Source organism: Ctenocephalides felis, unplaced genomic scaffold (genome assembly GCF_003426905.1).
Source record: "Ctenocephalides felis isolate EL2017-DRISC unplaced genomic scaffold, ASM342690v1 CF-g0.4_SCAFFOLD_01492, whole genome shotgun sequence".
Taxonomy (NCBI): domain Eukaryota; kingdom Metazoa; phylum Arthropoda; class Insecta; order Siphonaptera; family Pulicidae; genus Ctenocephalides; species Ctenocephalides felis.
The window spans coordinates 41,753,065-41,772,569 of NW_020537646.1; the positions used below are offsets into that span (position 1 = coordinate 41,753,065).

General features: G+C 28.5%; 2 protein-coding genes across 2 annotated transcripts in view; one reads left to right on the plus strand and one right to left on the minus strand.

Annotated features, from left to right (window-relative positions):
- The window catches only part of LOC113370693, a 32,510-nt gene extending 15,493 nt beyond the window's left edge, over window positions 1-17,017 (minus strand). The window contains exon 1 of the mRNA XM_026611388.1: window positions 16,918-17,017. The gene's annotated coding sequence lies outside the window, so the exon portion shown is untranslated. The remainder of the gene's footprint in view (window positions 1-16,917) is intronic.
- Window positions 1-19,505, plus strand: part of LOC113371251 (pseudouridine-metabolizing bifunctional protein C1861.05-like) — a gene marked incomplete at its 5' end in the record, with an annotated part of 125,018 nt that overhangs the window by 26,219 nt on the left and 79,294 nt on the right.

The following is a 19,505-nucleotide window of genomic DNA, read 5'->3' on the forward strand; positions in this document are numbered from 1 at the left end:
ATCAAGTCAATCAGTCAGTTATAAAAAGTTCTGGAATATTTACTCTGTTTATCTAATTTTTTATTTGTAAAGTTTGAAATATGTATTTTTATTAGAGATACCGTTTAAACATTAAAATAAATAACTCTAGAAGTCAATACTATGGCTGTAAGAGTGTGATTAAAATTTTATTAAAACAACTCAGTTGTCACATTTTTAAAAATTGTTCGAGAGATATAGGAAATCTAAACTAGTCTTTAGAGCAATAAATATATCCAAATTTAAATAATCCGTCAAATATTAATAAATGGGATTGATGAGAATATTGTAAATAAAATTGATATTCGCATTCGTAATGTATGTCAAAAAATACTATTAGAAATGTAATTATAACTAATATATGCTTTAAAAATGTATAAACATATGCATTATTAGAAAACGACAATCTGTGTCTTTTCGTCCTGATAACTACTTTGACTGGAGGGAAAGGAAGATTGTGGAAGAAAAACCGCAACCTAATCCTAAAAATACAACTTTCGTATGGAAAATTGACACTTCTAGAATAGCAGAAAAAAGGCATAAGTCAGCAAATCATGCATCTAGACGAACTACTGATTACAGTAATGAATTTTCTTCGAAAATAGTGGATGATTCAGAAGAGGTAAAATCTAGTCATGAGGCTGGTCTGGCATATCTTGTCGAAGCTCGGAGGAAACTGCAACTAGTAAATATTCTCTATTTTCTTTTTTTAATTGATTTGCTAATTGTATTAAAGGATTGTTAAGATATAATTTGATTAAGTTATCTGTACTCTCTCAAACAGAAGCATTAAGGTGTCTGTACTTGATTTGTAATAGTAGTAAAAAACATTAAGGTATCTGTATCTCTCACATATATATATATATATATATATATATATGTGTGTGTGTGTGTGTGTGTGCGTATGTGCCTTTGTGTAATTATATTTATATATTATTTATTTATTCTTTATACAATTTTTGACTTGGGTTAGAAGATTTTCTGTATTATGCCACTATATACAGCAATTATCGTTTGTGCCCGCTTACCCAGAAAGAAAATCAATAAGTACTATGTAAATTTATGGCACTAAATCTCAACTTAGGAATTATCTGACCAAATAAAATCAGAACCAAGCATTTTTCTAGAGTTTTAGAACTACTTATTGGACAATAACAAATAACATAATGAATGGCGCCTTTTTATATACAATTTGTTAGAGACTATACATACTGATAACATTAAGATATTTTTGGTAAAAGTAGTGCGAGCATATGAGATAGTTGTAATCGAAATGCGGAAAATTCAATATCCTATGAGCGATTTACTCATTTATCAAATTTTACACTACATTTAAACATTATCCAGTATATAACAATTCAAAAAAATAACTAGTGGGGTGTATGGTGCCTTAAGGCAAATTGCTGGAACCACCCGTACCGTAACAAAATGTTCGAGGAATACTGAATGTTTTCAAATAGATTATTATAAATATTGTAACATTATTGTAATTATTTTCGATATACAAAAAAACTAAAAAAAAAAAATTTTTTTTACAAAATCAATTATTTTCTTAAGACAAGCAGAAAGTTCTTTGAATCACTTAAATCGGACGCTTAGTTCTCTTAAAAACTGCCATTTTTTACATATTTAGCTTCGTATCTTCGAAACCTGCCTTTGCCAAAAACTAATAAACACTTCTCCCAATCATTACTAATTAAAAGTTTTTTAGATCATTCAAATCGGATACTCCATTCTCTCAAAAAGTCGATTTCTATTTTATGCACTCTTTGCTCCGTATCTCCGAAACGGCTGGACCTGCCTTCGCCAAAAACTAATCAGCTCTTTTCCCTATCAATAGGAATCGAATGTTTTTTGAACCATTCAAATCGGTTGATCCGTGCGCCCGAAAACGTGACTGGAAATTTGTATCCATACATACATACACACACACACACATCCTTTTTTTCTGAAGTATGCCAAAACGTTCAGAAACCTTCAAAACGTCGAGAAATGTAAAAATTTTCAATTCCGATTTTCGGCCCATTACAATAACTTACCCTACGGGAAGATAATAATCAATGTTTTTCCAAATATATTCTATTTTTTTGTTGTTCAAAGTCTAGTAGTTTTAAAGAATTATTCGTTACATGAAATTATAGTAACTATGTCTTTAATATAGAGAAAATTTCAAGTAAGAACGTTTTTAATATAACGACTTTAATAAAGAAAGTTTTTAATATAGAGAAAATTTCAAGTAAGAACGTCTTTAATATAACGACTTTAATATAGAACGTCTTTAATATAGAGAAAATTTCAAGTAACGTTTTTAACTGATAAAAATACTTGAGATATTTAGAAACTACCCATATTTATTATCAGGACGAGCAACCATATCCAGATTAAAATTCTTGAAGATGATTTAAAATCATATTTAAAATTGCATAAGTAAACAACTAAGTTTTGACAGTAATTTCTATTAAATAGGCTAGAAGTTAATAAATTATTAACCTAATAATTATTAATATTATTTTATTTCAATGTATTCTTATAAAGCAAAAAGATACTGCCTTTATTGAAAGGCATAAGAGGGTGCGATCACATTCCGAAGAGAACAAAGGCAGGTGTCGTCGTATTCCTGCTGATCCTTACACGGGACCAGAAATTCTACCATTGCCCACAACGGCCATGCAGTCAAAGCTTCGGTCGCCATCAATTCATAGAAAATTAAAACTAAACCATGCTCTACCGGTACCATCACCTATTCCGGAAGAATCAAGCTCTGCATTAAGCTCTGATAGTAAACCTACTGTTCGAGGTGCTGGCGATAATATGAATAAACATTATTTGAGGCAAAATCATAGTGTCCCTGAATTAAAAAGTAACGAAAAAATTGCAAAAAATACAAATGAAGAATTGAACGCTCTGCAAGAAAATGCTTTGAAGAAATCAGAGGACAAAAAGGCTTGCAGATCTCAAGTTATTCATAAACCTTTAGAATTTTCCATGCCAGGAGTTTCAATCAAATGTGAAGCATCTACTACCACTTCCAAATATAGTGTGAACAAAACTTGCGATAACATAAATCTCTTACAGCATAATGTTCGAACCCAGTCCCTGTCAAAATTGCAAAGCCGTGCATTTGTTAATTCGTTTGATAATTTATGTGAAAATTCCAAAACACCCTCGCAAACTGTCAGAGAAACATCTCCAAATGAATCTTGCACTCATGTTCCCCAAAAATGTGTTTCAAGACATAATTTGCCAATCGAATGCAAAGCCCTGAGAAATGCAAGTGTTTCTCGACATAGAAATAAAAGAAATCAAATCAAAGAATCACTAAGACAAAAAACCTTGAAAAAGAATTGTATGGCTAAAATTTCAAAAATCTACAATTTGGATATAGATCCAAAATATTACGAATATATTAAAATAGAACAGCTGCAATGCACTGACATTTTGAAAGAACTTCCGAATGTTAAGGATTTCAAAGAACCACCACCACCTCTGTCTCCATATTCGCCTGCGTGGCAAAAGAGGTAAGAAATTCAACACAATTCTGAATTAATAATTAAACCATAATAATATATAATATAATAAAATATCCGTGATATTATTTAAAAGTTATATAAATAAAATCATTCAAATGCGTATACTATAAATACAAAAGCAAACCTGAAATTTCTGTTTGTGTAGATGTAGAGTTTTGCCCTTTAGTTTCTCTTGCGGATATTATTATTATACAGGGCAAACTATTTTTATGTTAAAATTATTTTATTTATATTAAATTAAATTATTATATTCGAAGCTCTTTTTTGCAGTTCCTTAACGATTATTTACATAAAACTCTTCTTGATATTTATTTAGTAGCTCTGTTATCATGTACAAATGATAATCCAATGTCATTAAATAATTAATCATCATATATTTTCAATATTATTCTATTTATGTAAATATAAAATTTACAATATATTCAATTCAGATGCAGTAATTGCTCTCGCACATATCCGGAGTTAGTTTTTAATAAAGGCGTGCAATGCGATTGCCGCAAAGAACGAAAGGATTTAGAGAAAAATGGACGAAAAATATCAAAAATAATAGACACGGTGGACAGCACTACTTCAACTGAAAATATCAATTACGAATCAACAAGCATTGCATTTACAAGCTGGAAACTTATGTGTTTGGTGACACAAAAAGTTTTATCTCTGCCGTTTATCCAAAATATCAAGTACGAAAGCAGTTTTAGCATAATATAAAGAAAGTTTTATCTACTTTTCAGCAGCCAATATATTATTTTTATTTTTCTTTTCCTTTGCACTTACAATTAACTTCTATGATTGGCTCACACTTAGTAATATGAAGTTTATTTATTACACCAATAACATTTAGTTATATGTAATTTATTACAATTTGATTTATTAAATCGGCTCAATTCAAAAATATTATTTGGTTAAGTCGAAACCTCATATTTTAATTTGGTTTGAATGGGGGAGCTAGGAGCTTATTGTAACAGTTTTTACTTTAATTAATATCTCTTGAGATCTACTTATTATATTTTTACAAAATAATAATCGATAGTTGCTAAAACTATTTCTCTACCGAATAGAGCAAAAATAATTCCACATTTATGGTTCATAAATTCACGATCAGTTTCTAATAAAAGTGTGCTGTTGTGTTTGGGGCTAGTTGCAACATCTACCGGGGCTAGTAGTTATGATAAACAAACGACAATAATTTCTCTTATAATTTATGCTTCACGCATTTTTGAAAAAAATGACTTGTTTTTAAGTTTTTTTTTCATACATTTACGTTAACTACAATAAATACAAATAAAATATATGATGACCCCTGTGATATAATTTTTTCACATAAATCAATATAAACTACAATTAATAATATAATTCAAATAAAAGATGTAGTGGCTCTTGTAACACAATTTACGCGTAATTACATTTTAGAAACTAAATTTTCCATTCAATCTTCTTGATTTGAATCTAGAAAATGAATTGAAAAAATATTTTACGAAATGTTTATTGAGTCATGACTTATGTTAGATAACAAAAGTTAGAAATCAAACTAAATTAACAAAAACGCAATCTTTGCTAAAAAGTAATTAAACAAATTAAACTTTGGTAACAAAAAATATGATTTTACAAAGTGACACCTAGTACCGGACATTTCAATATAACCAGCATTGAACACATATGCACATGTGTGTTTGACGATTATTCTTGGGTATTGCAAAAAAAATCACTAATTATTCACCCTTTTAGCTGGGTCACACCGATGTTGTCAGCTGGAGCATTCATCATAAGATTTTAATTTTTTGACTAGGAAACACGAAAAATGGGGGTATGTAGTAACTGTTAGCACTCATACAGAACAAAATTAAATAATTAGAATAAATTACGTCAATTCTCACAAGAAATATCAATGTTTACTGTCTGGCGCTAAGGGACGACTTAGTGTCCGGTGCTAAGGGACAGACATTTTCGTTCATTTGGTAGTACGTACTAAAATTGTACGTACTATAAATATCTAATAATATTTTACCATTTTACGGATAACAATCAAGTATTACTTCTATCTTTGAATGTCACTCAAATATAAATGCATAAATACACTAGAATTACTTTCATTGATATTTACGTGACGCCGTGATTTTGCGCCTAAACAACAAAGGGTTGCTTTAGGCCGTGGGCGTCACAGGTGAGTCTTGGCGCGCGATCCTGCACCTGTGTGCCCCCGCGCCCCTTTCACTTGTATTTTGAAATAAAAAAATTTATACTCGCTTAAATAGTACGTGTTAAATAAAGTGTCCGGCGTTAGGTGCCGTCCGGCGTTACGGGACTTTCCCCTATATATATCTTGTACGGTACAACTAGCCCCAAGACTATGTTTCAACTAACACCAGGTGTATGTGCAGATCCGTATTCGGATCTGCACAGTTCTGTATATTGCGTAGTAGCTGTGACAATGGAGACAAAAAATATTTCTATATCATTTAAAATTCTATTGAGACGCCTGTTACTAGTTACCTCTATTAAAAATAGCACCTAGCTTCCCTATATTTTTGGTAAATACTAATTATGAAATAATAGGCGTATCAACTTTAACAAAGATGTATTTAATCGTTCTTGATCGTAATTGATTGGAAATATAACTAAAAGGTTTAAAATCCATGAAATTGCAATTCCGATCTATTCAAAGATAAGTATGAAATATTATTTGAACAAAATGTTTTTATAACATAATACTGAAAATATTTTGCCATTATTCATTCTTCTTCAATTGTGTTCCAAACTAAAGAATCTCTACAAAATAATAATAAACGGTTATTTTTATCTTTGTTTTTCGCAGAAATTTTTCACTAAATGCCTTTATAATAATCAAGAAGGCAAACCACGATTCTTTGATAAATCGAATCATAGTTATTAATTTATTCATTTGGGTCATTTGATCGGAAGTAACAGAACTTTCATTATGTAAGTAATGATCCTTTAGTTCGGTCAAACGCATTAATAATGACGGTAAAATAATTTTTGGTTTTTAGGCGGACTTGGATTCGATTGATGCCGAAGAAATGTCAAAATCTTAATTCGGCTGTTATTGTTACGATGCTGGGAATATTTTTGTCCTATCTTACCGCACAGCAATCCGAAAACCTTTGGGATATTGTCGCAGTACTTGCGAGGTATATTTCGAATAATTAACCCTACGAAATATTTTTAATTCAGTTAAAAGAGTGTAATTATATTAGATGATGACAAAGTTACAAATAACATATATAACTACAATATTTAAGGTGGTTGAGAAAACCAATAAACAATTAAGGAATGTCATCAGCAAACAATATTGATCAACATATTTAAATAACAATGGGAACTTGTTCGAATAATTATACTTCATCTTTCTCACTTTGGACTCTATATCAAAATAAGTTTAACAGTTATGGCAACTGTCATTACCGTACCCTGGATCATTATACAATCATACCCTACCCTAATATTAATATTCGTACCGATATAATTTTTGATTTAAACATTATATATAGAACTAAGTTTACCTAGTAATGAGTTTTTAATATGGATATTTGCATAGAACTTCCATGATGTCTAGACATCGTTAATTGATATCAATCTTTGTTCGAATTAACCAGGTACGCTTTCGAAAGCGCGCCGGTCAACCAGGAGCTGACGTATCAAGAAAAATTGAATCAGATCGCCAAATTTATTCTGGAATGCGCGTACACTATTTTGTTCTCCACCAAAGTCGAAAGTCAAGATTGGCTACGCCGAGACATTTTTTAAAAAAAGTATTTTTGAATTGTTATAGTTTTAGTTTTCATATGTACGTGTTTGTATTTTTATTATATTTAGTTTCCTTTCTTTTGAGAAAAATAAATATTACATTTTGTTTTGACCGATTTACTTACAAGTGTCTTAATTTCAATTATCAATAAGGTAAGGCGGAGCACAAAGGACCAATTTGAGTTTAAGAAATTATATTGTAAAAACCAAACCAATTAGAATAAGTAACACATATCAAACAAACACTATTTGACTATGACCAATAAAACTCCCAGCTTATTCATTATTGTAGAAATGTGTTTTTGCTTAGCTTTTTCAAAAATTTGTCACCTGGTCTTTTTGCATAGGTGCAGTTAGACGAGACGGCCAGAGGGCAAACAACGATTTTAAATGGATTTTACGAAATAAAAGCTACATTATTCAACCAAAATATGCAAAATACAAATTTCATAGGTACATAACCTTGATCAGATATTTTATCAGAAACATTGATTATCAGAGTTCGGAATACCTATTTATTTAATTTATTTTTTGTAAAATTGTTTTTTTTAACTTAATTTACGTTTCTATTCACTATTTTTTTATTGTTTACATTTTTGCCACGTTTGAGGTTCAGTTGATTTTATCTTCAAACATTGCTGATTATCTCCCAATGGTGGCACCGTAAGAATCAAGGTGATAATTGGTTATACTTGTTTTTGAGATATCGGTGGTGAACCTTTTTGCCAACGGGCCTTTAAGCCCCGCTCTACCCTATCACGAACACAATTTGAGTTTCCGCAAGTACCAGCATTATTTAGAACTACATCTAGACAAAACTAACGTGGAGTATCCATATTAAACAAAAGAGGAAACAAACCATGAAAAAATTTAACAGTTGTACTGGCTCAAGTTATGTTATCAAAAATGTCATTCTCAAACAAAACATTGATATATAAAACAGTACTAGCACCAATATGGGGCTACAGAGTATAATTATGACGATGTGCTAGTATAACAAACATAAAAATTATACAGCCAGAACAAAATATTAATAGCGATGGTAGATGCACTTTGGGATGTTACTAATGGGACCATACACAAGGAGCTGGAAATTAAAACAGTAAACGAAATTAATATTCACGGATTTATTCTTATTACAATAAAATCGATGAACGTTGAAACGCAGAGAAGCAAATCATCAATAACATGAACCAAACAAGAAGACTGAATAAGAAATGGCTAAAGGGCCTACAAGTGCAAATCCTTGGCAAAATAACTGAGGATCTATGAACTGAGGAGTCTCTACTTTACAGAGGAATCCTCTAAACGCCAAATAGACTTATAGAAACTATGTATTCTGATTGTCTATTTCAATAAAAAAAAATCCTATATGGTAAAACTCCTGTTTATTTCTCTTGTATCTTGTTGTGTAATTACATGTTCACTTGTTCTATAAATATCAACCTCAATACAAAAAAGCATTTTTGTCCTAGAACGGTAACATTTGGTAAAATATAATATAACATCAATTGGACCATTGCCAGTGATTAGTCGAAGATCATATATATTGAATTTGATGATAACTTTTTTTTCATTCTGGCCGCGGTAGTGTTGTGGCGGAGTTTTCTGGAGAGCATGTTTGGGTGGTCCCCGAGATGGCTTTTGTACTCGAGTGAATGACTATTGATACCTTTCTTGACTGAGCTAATGTCAGCATCTTTGTGTATCAACCCATTTGAAACATACTTTGGTGCTTTAAAATTTTTTTTTAATAAGTCGTTTTAGATTGAAAAAAGCAGAAGGTGTTCCATTCACGATGACAGTAATTCAAGTTGGAGCATTTTGTTTTTAATTTTTCTTGTTACTTAGTTTGAGAATGATTTAATGAATATATTGATATATTAATTGTAACATTAATTATATTAATAGTAAATCTTAATCAAATCAAATATTTGCAAGTATAGCTTATACATATGCGCAGTAAATCATTTATATTACATATGCACTGAAGCATTATTATACCAAATAACTAGTGCGCAATTGAAATGAAAAATGACTTACTTTTACATCAAATTTTATTCCATTTTTTGTATTTTTCCTTATTTTATTTTACCTCATAATTTATAACTGCCCTTAGTGTAAATAGTAAAAATGACAACTAAATAGTAAAAATGAAAGTTGCCAGTGTAAATTCCTACATGAAAAATAAAATAATGGATATGAATTTAATTCCTTCAAGAAGATTTCTAGCTTTTTTCGGTCTGTAGCAGACAAGAGGTTCTGTTCTACTTGTTTAGGATCAAATTGATTTAAAAAAAAATGTTTGCTTTTTATATTTCATAACGTCGAATAACTTAAGATTAGAACAAAATTTTCAAATTATTTAAAGAAATAGAAAATTCCGAAGAAGAAATTGTGGGAAAAATTTCAAGATTGGTGTATTTTCTTTGTACAAAATTGTTTATGATCATAATTACAATATAAAAGGAGCATAGATTCGAAAAATATGATTTTTACAAAATGTGAATTTACTAGAATATAAAAAGTGAATTATCACATCTTATGATTAATTTAAAGGTAACTCATTAACCATTCATTATTGGCTGTAATAACAAAATTTTTCGTGTCGTTGAATGGAATGCAATGAACATACAAGTGTGAGTTTATAAATTCAAAAATATTATTCTTATAGGAGAACAAACAAGACGAAATAATATATGACGTCAAAATAGCTTCTATGCATACAATTTACCTATATTATTTATATATGAATTCCAAAAAACAAGTGGCGTTGAACATTAGCCATGTCGTCTGTATGAATGACTAATCGGATTTAATAAGAAAGACGACGTCATTTCTGAGGAAAAAACTTCGCTGACCAGCAATTTAGCAACACCTTTCAAATGAGAATCACATGTAAATTTATTGTTCAATGAATAAATCATAATGCATTTATTTTAATATCAAAATAATACATTAATTTTATAAATAGTGAATTTTACTATAACGTCGTTGAACACATGTGAATTTGATTTATATTTATTTCATTAAAAAATTCATAAATTATATGCGAAGTTATTAATAAATCAATATTTTATTAGAGATTTTTCAATAATTGACTACTAAGACAGTATTATTTAACTTCCCGAAAAAGAAACTTGTTTTAGAAAATAAATACAATTTTCTAATTTGATGTTTTTTGACGTTTAAAGTCATTTTGAATCGAATGAGACCAAATTTGGGAACAGTATCGTTCTCTCAAAAACGTTCGATTTCAAAAATTTAAAAAAACCATTCGATGTATCTCGATAGAGACTAGCAATGATTAGTTTTGCGCAACGATCGACCGAGCCGTTTTTTTTGTAATTAGCAAAAAAGTTATTTTTTTTGCCCACGTTTTAGCTCACAATTTTGAATCGATTTTAAAAATTCACAAACTGTTCAAAGATATTGGTTGAGAATTGCGCTGATTAGTTTTTAGTAAAGATCGACCAAGTCGTTTCTTCGCAATTAAACGTTGAAAATTTGACTAGTTTTGTAATAAATTAAAAAGATAAATATCTACAAACTATAATTTCATTATGTAAATATTTTGTGACATTCTATAGTTCCTTGAACGTGAGAAAATACTTGACAGAAAAAATTGTTATGATGAACGGTGTGCAGTCAGATAACATTTTAATGCAGACACTGATTAAACATGGTTTGATTGAACATGACTGTATATTAGTTTATATATATATATATATATATATATATATATATATATTAATCAAGTCGCTTTAATTGGAACTTCAATTCGCTCCATATCTTATTTTTCAATTGGATATGGAGCGTCAAATTTGTTGAAGCATATTTTTTTATAAAAATAATATATTACAAATAATACAATATTTGCCTAAAAGTATATTATCCTAAAAACGTATATTTTTATAATTTTTACAATTGCACGAGCAAGGAATTTATCAACGCAGATAGTTTTACGCAATACTGCAAATTAATTAAATATAATCATTTCTTCATAGACAATTGATTTTTACTTTTGAAAAAGTTGTCAAGCCATCGCAGTTGGTATACAGAAATATAATTTTTAATTTGTTAACAAAAAAAATGATTTCGATCTCATGATTTATTTTTTAAATTGAATTATTAATTAATTTCATTTTTAGTTGTGCTATTGAAACAGATATCAAATGCCAATGAAAGCTAATGGTTCAATAAAAATACACCTATTACGTTTTATGATAGATTATATCTTCATTTTATATGTATCATAATAAGTTTGCATCGTCAAGCGTGAAAATTATCATAAAGAAATAAACAAATAGAAAATCAAATCCAGATTCAACATTGTGAATTTTTTCATGTCGTGAATATATAATAATAATATATAAACTATATAATAAATATTCCCGCATAGTGAGTTATGGTAATCGCAAAAAAATCGAAAATATTTTTTTTTATATATTTACGTTTCAAAGATTCTGAACATTTAGATTCCTATTGACACGGATATGTGCTGGTTAGTTTTTGGCAAAGGCACACCCGTATAGAAGAAATAGAGCAAAAAGTGCTAAAAATTACAGATTTTAAAAAAGCAAGCAGGAAGTTATTTCAAAATTTCAAAAATATATTTTTTTCATTCAAAAAAAAAAAAATAATATCGAAAATGATTCGGGTTTTAATTTTAATTATAATAAAATTTTAAATATCACTTATATACTTGAAATAAATAATTTTATATTCTCAGAAATTGATTAACTTCCCGTAAGGCAAGTTATAGTAATCGCAAAAAAATCGAAAATGAAAATTTTTATATATCTTTACGTTTCAAAACCTTCTGAATAATTTGGCACCTTAAAATGAATGTATGTGTGCGTGTGTGTATGTGTGTATATGTGTGTATGTGTGTGTCCGTGTATGTGTGTGCGGATACAAATTTTCGTCGACGATTTCGGGAACACGGATGAAGCGATTTGAATAATTCAATAAACATTCGATTCGTATTGATAAGGAGACATGCTGATTAGTTTTTGGAGAAGGCAGGTGTAGCCGTTCCAAAGATATGATGCAAAAGAACGGAGCGTCCGATTTGAATAATTCAAAAAACATTTTATTTGTATTGACAAGATAAAGAATTTTCATGAAGGCAGGGTTATCGGTTTCGGAGATCTAAAAAGTAAAAAAAAATGCCATTTGGCGGTCAAACATGATCATTAGACATATGCAGATCAAATTATCGGATATTTTTTTATAGAGATTTTAACAATAAGTGAAAATTTTGTTTACATTCCTATGGGTTCCGTACCAATGTTTATCCGCTAGACGGCGACGTGGCGCTTACGCGCTTTGACATTTCATCTCTATGCAGTACGATTGCTCTGAAAAAAAGTTCAGAATTTCCAAAATATGTCAAAATAATTTTTTTTTTGAAAAAAAGTATTTTTTGTCAAATTTATAGTTTTTCAAAAATCTAATTTTTTCGAATTAAAATTTTTTCAAAAATGTTAATCGTTCTTAAAAAAATAATAATTCTTGATACGGGAAGTTGCAGCAATTTGCTTTAAGGCACGATGCCATACACACCACTAGTTATGTTTTGTTTTAATGAGAACATATGTAAACGACGTCGTCCCATTTATAACATCTGATATTTTATCTATAAAATACGAATAATGAAAGGTGCAGTATGTACAGTCCATTCGAAAACATTTGAAATTTCTCGAATATATGATTACGGAAAGAAAAGTTCCAGCAATTTGCCCTAAGGCACCACTAGCTCGTAATCACTTCGTTTTGCGCTTTAATCTTGTCTCTATAAAACTAACAAAAGTTTTTTTCTAATCTGATAGACATAATATATTTTGATTTCACGAATTTAATACAAATCATAAGCAACTATATGATGGGCTATAATATGACAACAAATGGGTTTATAAGATTGATAAGTTATATTTGCGTTATTTATTACCAAAATTAATACGAAATATTTACAGGTCATAATTTACATAATAAATCATACAGATAACAATTTCAAATAAACTGTTTTGTGTGCCTTTGTTATTTATTACTTAAGTAAATAGATATAAAGATCAAAATAAAATCAGATTAAACCGAGAGGGATGTTAATAAAGTTTTACAATTTCACTAAAATTAGGTATGCATTTATTAAGTTATGCACGCATATGTTGCGTTGTTAAAAGTAATTTTTATTTCATACAGTGTATTAGCCTTCACAATTTTTTTAGTCAATTAAAATCCTATTCACTCAGGTATTTTTTCATGTATTGTCAACCCAAGCATTAAATTATTTTTTTATATAATTAAGTTAAATCATATCTTAATAGACATTATGCATTAAATATGCACTATTATTTATGTTTTTATATATTCATTATTTTGTCAAAGATATAAACACAGTATTCACAGCTCTTTATATTTGTGGTAGTATCAAAGACGATACATAATTTATTCGCAATCGATTGAAGATGAGGTTTTACTGAATTACAAACTTGCTTGAATTCTAAGGATTTTTAATAAGAAGTTATTTTATTGACACAGTTAATAATTATTTCAATAATGTTATTAAATTTAAGTTATTTTTAATTGTTTATCAAAGAACGTTTAAACCTGATTACTCATAAACTAATTACAGTAATGTATCAGTTAATTGAAATATTATACAAATCATGATTCATATTTTTAATCATGTACGATGGTATGAATATGTATATATAATATATATATATATATATATATATATATATATATACGTATATATATATATATATTCATAATATATGATATTATATATATATATATATATATATATATATATATATATACCTTGATTTTTATGACATCGCTATAATGTTAGAAAATCCAAAATAAAAGTATTTTTTTCGTTGTTAGTTTTTATGATTCTGAGCACTGTTTTTTAGTTTACCGGACCCTAATATAATTTTTAGGTTTACGTTATTCATATGTTTTAAAAGATGCATTGCTATTTTCAAGTTAGATTTAAGATATGTTTTTATATAATCTCTATAATATTTTGCATGAACTGAACCCCTACCCTGGTGACTGAACCCCTACCATGTGTAAATAAAAATGTAAATTAATGGAAAAAAGCAATTTTACAAGAGATAAATTAAATAAATAGTTATTCCAACTACGCTGATTGTTATTTTTAAAAAAAATACTATATCAAGGTTATATACAGTATTTTCTCAGTAAAAAATGCACCCATGAAATTTATATTTTGCATTGGTTGAATAATGTAACTATTATTTCGTAAAATTCTTTTAAAACTAAAAATAAGACATTGGAGATATTTGCCCCTGGCATATGAACTTTTTTTAAAAAAATATTCATTCTATTCACTAGTTCAAACTAAAAAAAAACAAAAAATTAAGTAAATGCAATTTTAGTTAAGAAAAATATAACAGTTAAAAAATTAAAGATCAAATGAAATAGAGTTGATAATTACAATCACATATTCTTGATCAAATTACATCATTTTCTTTGAATGAGAGATCGGAATGTAAACTTTATGTAAAATGTAAAATGACTCATTTTAAATCAAATGTCTTTTAAAGTAATTTAATTAAAAAATAGACCAGAATGTTGAGTAATATTGACTCCATTTGACCTTGTTTGGACTAGAAATTAAAACTAATATTGAAAATCTCAATTGTTGATGGTCACACGTTGGAGAATGATATAGATTAGAATCGAATTTTTATTATGAATTTAAAAACTGTGTTTTATGAGAACATCTTAAAATATTTATTACTCAAATATATAAAAAGAACATAATTTTCAATTGTTATTTATGTATGAATATTTTGAATGCCAATGTCTGGGGATAAAAAAATTCATCAACATTTTCTCAAAAACAAACAAAACAAGTAAAGTATAGTATTTTTTTCGATACTATTTTAAAGTAGAAGGTAAAGGATGTATAACCAGCCAGCATCTTAATTCTTATTACGTCGTTTGTCAGGAGATAAACGGCCTTGTATCAATATTCATAATAAAATTTTTTTCGTTGGTAGTTTTCTGGGTTTGAGCACTTGTATTTAATTTATGATACCTGCATATTATTTTCAAGTCTACGCTATTTAATTGTCTTATAAGATGTATTGTTATTACAAACTTGTATTTTTATAAAATTTTAGAATAGCTTAGATCTAGTTGAGGTAAAAAGGATCACCAGAACCTTTACACTGGAAAAGGTCTAAACAATATGAAAATAGGATAAAGTTGGAACAAGCAATTTTACTAGAGATAAATTAAATTAATATTTATTCTAACTCTACTGATGAATATTTCTGACTTTTTATAGATCATGATTATAAACAGTGTAATATTTATAAGCATTGCCAATGAAACTTTTATTTTGCATTAGTTAAATATTTTAACTTCGTAAAATCTCTTTGAAATTAAAAATAAGACATTGTATCCGTATGTCTAATGGCATTCTCTTTTTACCCAGACTATGGGGTAAGAAGAGGCAGATGACAAATTTTAGAAAACGGTAAAAAACATACTTCTATAATAGTGAATTAGCTGGGATTTTTACTGAACATGGTTCGATAGTTGTTTATTTGATACGTGTTATTTGTTGTGATATAGTTTATTTAGTTTAAACGGTATAGTTACTAAAAGTCAAATTGGACCTTTATGTCTCGATCTACCATATTCTAAATATAGAAGTCGTATTTTCCGTATTATCAGTTCTGTCTTTAGCTCACTGACTGAGTCTTACTATGAAGCGCAATACTTTAATTTGAATGCCAATAATTAGGTACTAAATTTATTAAAAATTTAATAGAAAATGTGCCATTTTTTTTAAATTGCAAATAATAGTTTATAAATGTCTATCTATATTTGAGAGATTAGAATAAAATGTTGTTTAGCAGCGTCTGTGGCCGAGTTGATTCTCGTTTGACCGCCAATGACTCTCGATTCATGTGCGGCTGACACACCTTTACAGTCCGCGGCAAAACGTGGAATTTCATAGCAGCACGATAAAGAAAAATCTATAAAACTGACCCTTTGAAATCCAACTGGACGGGGAAAACTACTAATGTAATGATAGACTCTTTTTTTAAATAATAGAGTAAAATTGAATGTAATTTTTTTATGTTAACTTATGATTATTAACATATTGGGTGGGGTTTTTATTGTTTGGAAAATAAAACTTTGGATCAGTTAATTGGAAATTTCAGAAACGAAAGGTAAATTGATAATATAAAGTTTAAGTATAATAAAAATAAAAACATTTTAGTAAAAACTATACAATTTTTTAAAATTTATTTTGTGTAGTGTAGAAAGTATGTGATAGAAAGAAAATAATCAGCATGGAATTTATTTTAGAACAAAATATTTTTTTTATAATTTAATATCATTTAAATTATCACATGTATTTTGAATTTAAGTAATTATGATATTATATATTTATGTTTGGGAATTGATGTCACACTATCAACTGTATTTGAAATCATCACACCATAACGAAACAAGGAAAACATTGTGATACACATGAAATGAAAGAGTACAATATGTGTTATTTTCGATAAAAATTGATGGAGTCACTAATTTAGTACACATTATAACTCACCGTAAGAAAATCCGCGGTATTCAAATTCAAGATGCGCAAGAACTCTTACATGGCCTATTTTACACAATTTAGAATAACATAATTTGTTTTACACAACAAGAACGATCGGTTGTACCACTTTCACGACACTTTGATATATGTTTGTTATTAATTAGTAGTTGGCTTGCACAGGTGTGTTTGAACACATCATATGGTGCACGAATGTATAAATACAAATGTATATTATTATTTTCAACTTGTACAGACAATGTCTACTTACTCCGGGCGCTGTTGAAAGACTAAAGCCTCGCGTTGGTGAGCGTGCCGCCGTTCTTCGCGTGGTTTTCTCTTCGGCGCGTGCATTTGTGTCCATCAAATGCTGCATTCGGATATAATTGCGTAACCAACTTATACCGGTTTTTTATTTGTTTATCCCGACTTCTATCATTTACATTCTTGTTTGTTTTTCTTACGTAGATTCCAAAAAATTCTACGGGCGATCCGGTTCTACCACTGACAAAATTCAATTCGTCTTCACATAGTTTCTGTTGGCTTTTGTTTCGATTTCGAGAGCGGGTTGTTTCTGTTAAATTCGTCTCTATATTAAACGGTGGAGGGGAATGTGGACGTTTGGACTTATTGTTAGCGCTTATTCGCTCACTCAATAAATGACTCGTACCTGGATTCGGAATCGGAGGTTCATATCAAACATTCAAAATATATGTATTATTATTGCTCAAAATTTAAACATTGGGAAAACGATTTACTTTAATAATATCAGTATGTAAAAACATTTTGGGCTTGTGAAATTTAAAATTTTATTTTTTTTTAATTTTATTATCAATAAATAAATAAATATACATACATGCACACACACATATATATGGCGCTAGTGGGCCATTTATTATTAATTAATTATATTTTAAAATGAAATCGCAATTAACTGTTGTAGACTCGATGATAAGTGAGTTTATCTATAACTCAATTTACAACGAAACTGATATTATATAAATTTTGATATAAATTTATTAGCCCGAATATTGATCGTTGACTAAAAACCGAGAGACAATTTTTACGCTCGTGAAAACAATAATCTACTATAGCTTGCTAGATGCGATATTCGCATCAGTGTAGCTCCAAGTGTGCTGTGTAGTTTAGTCATTCCGCCATATCATCGAGTCTACAACAGTATAAATTATTTATTATTAAATATATATATATATATATATATATATATTTATTATGTTTAATTACATAAAGTTGTCTCCACATTTTGTAGTATGATTTACTTTAATTCATGAATTTATTGAATAGTATTATTTAATTTATATCTTCAATCTTTTAAAGGTATAAATTTATTCTTTTTTAGCATCTAAAGAAATCTTTATAAAAAAATTAAAGTTTCTCAGATAAAGTTATTATTTGAATCACACAATGTGTTATGTGTTTTTATTACAAAAATCGATATATGCATCATCACAGGTCTAACTATATGATATGATATTATTATTAGTTTAGGGCGGGGCACAAAGGTCCAATTTGACTTTAACTAATTATGCTCTCTAAACCAAATTAATTACAGCACAATACAGGACACGAAATGTTTTTTTTTTTTTTAAATTGTAGAGTCAGAGGGCAAACAGATCCGATGCCTTAATATTAATTTTAAATGAGTTTTACAAAAAAATATTAGCTACAATATTCAATGAATGCAAAATAAAAAATTTCATGGGCACATTTTTTACAAAGATGGCACTGTATATAACCTTGATCTGATATTTTATCGGAAATATTTATCAGTAAAGATGGAGTAACCATTTTTTTCATATTATTTTTAAATTTCCTTTTTAACTGAATTTACTTTTTTACATTTTTTATTCTTTATTCTTTACACCTTTGTCAAAATAACGGTTCAGTTGTTTTCTTATGCCATCTACATCTAAGCTATATAGAGGTTACATTTTAACATTTGTTGAAACTCACTTAAAATTAAACATCTCTATATAAAACGGATTAAATAACTTATATTTAAAATATTTATCAAGGTATCGCAAATTAAACAACAGTGCTCACAACCGAAAATAAACTAACAATGAAAGGAAGTACTTTTGGTATATTTTCAAACAAGCTTGTTTATCTTCTGATAGCAAGTAATTAACACATTTTTCCCTCTACTTTTAAATGTTGCTAGTAAAAAGTTCTAAAACTATACTTGTTTTTGATATTTTTTAGGGGTGGTACTTTTTACCCGTGGACCTTTAAGGCCCGCTCTACCCATATTGCTATTTGGTTGTGTGGTTGCGTTAATTTTATCTCTTTTTTATCAAAATGGTAAAATGATAGCAAAAAAATAAAACAAACTGATACAAATAAATAATCAATTTGATATACATTTTTGAATACTAAAAAATTATATTGTTGGTTACTCTATCAATTTTTCACTAATATTTATGTTGTAGAATCCAATTTTCGGATTTTTGGTAATGTCATGTTACGGGTCCATAATCGTATAAGTTGGTAGACATGAAATGTAAAAAAGCTATGTGTTTTTTTGCGATCAAACGTTTTACACATAACACCTAACCTCTAAAACGCATAAAAGTCAAATA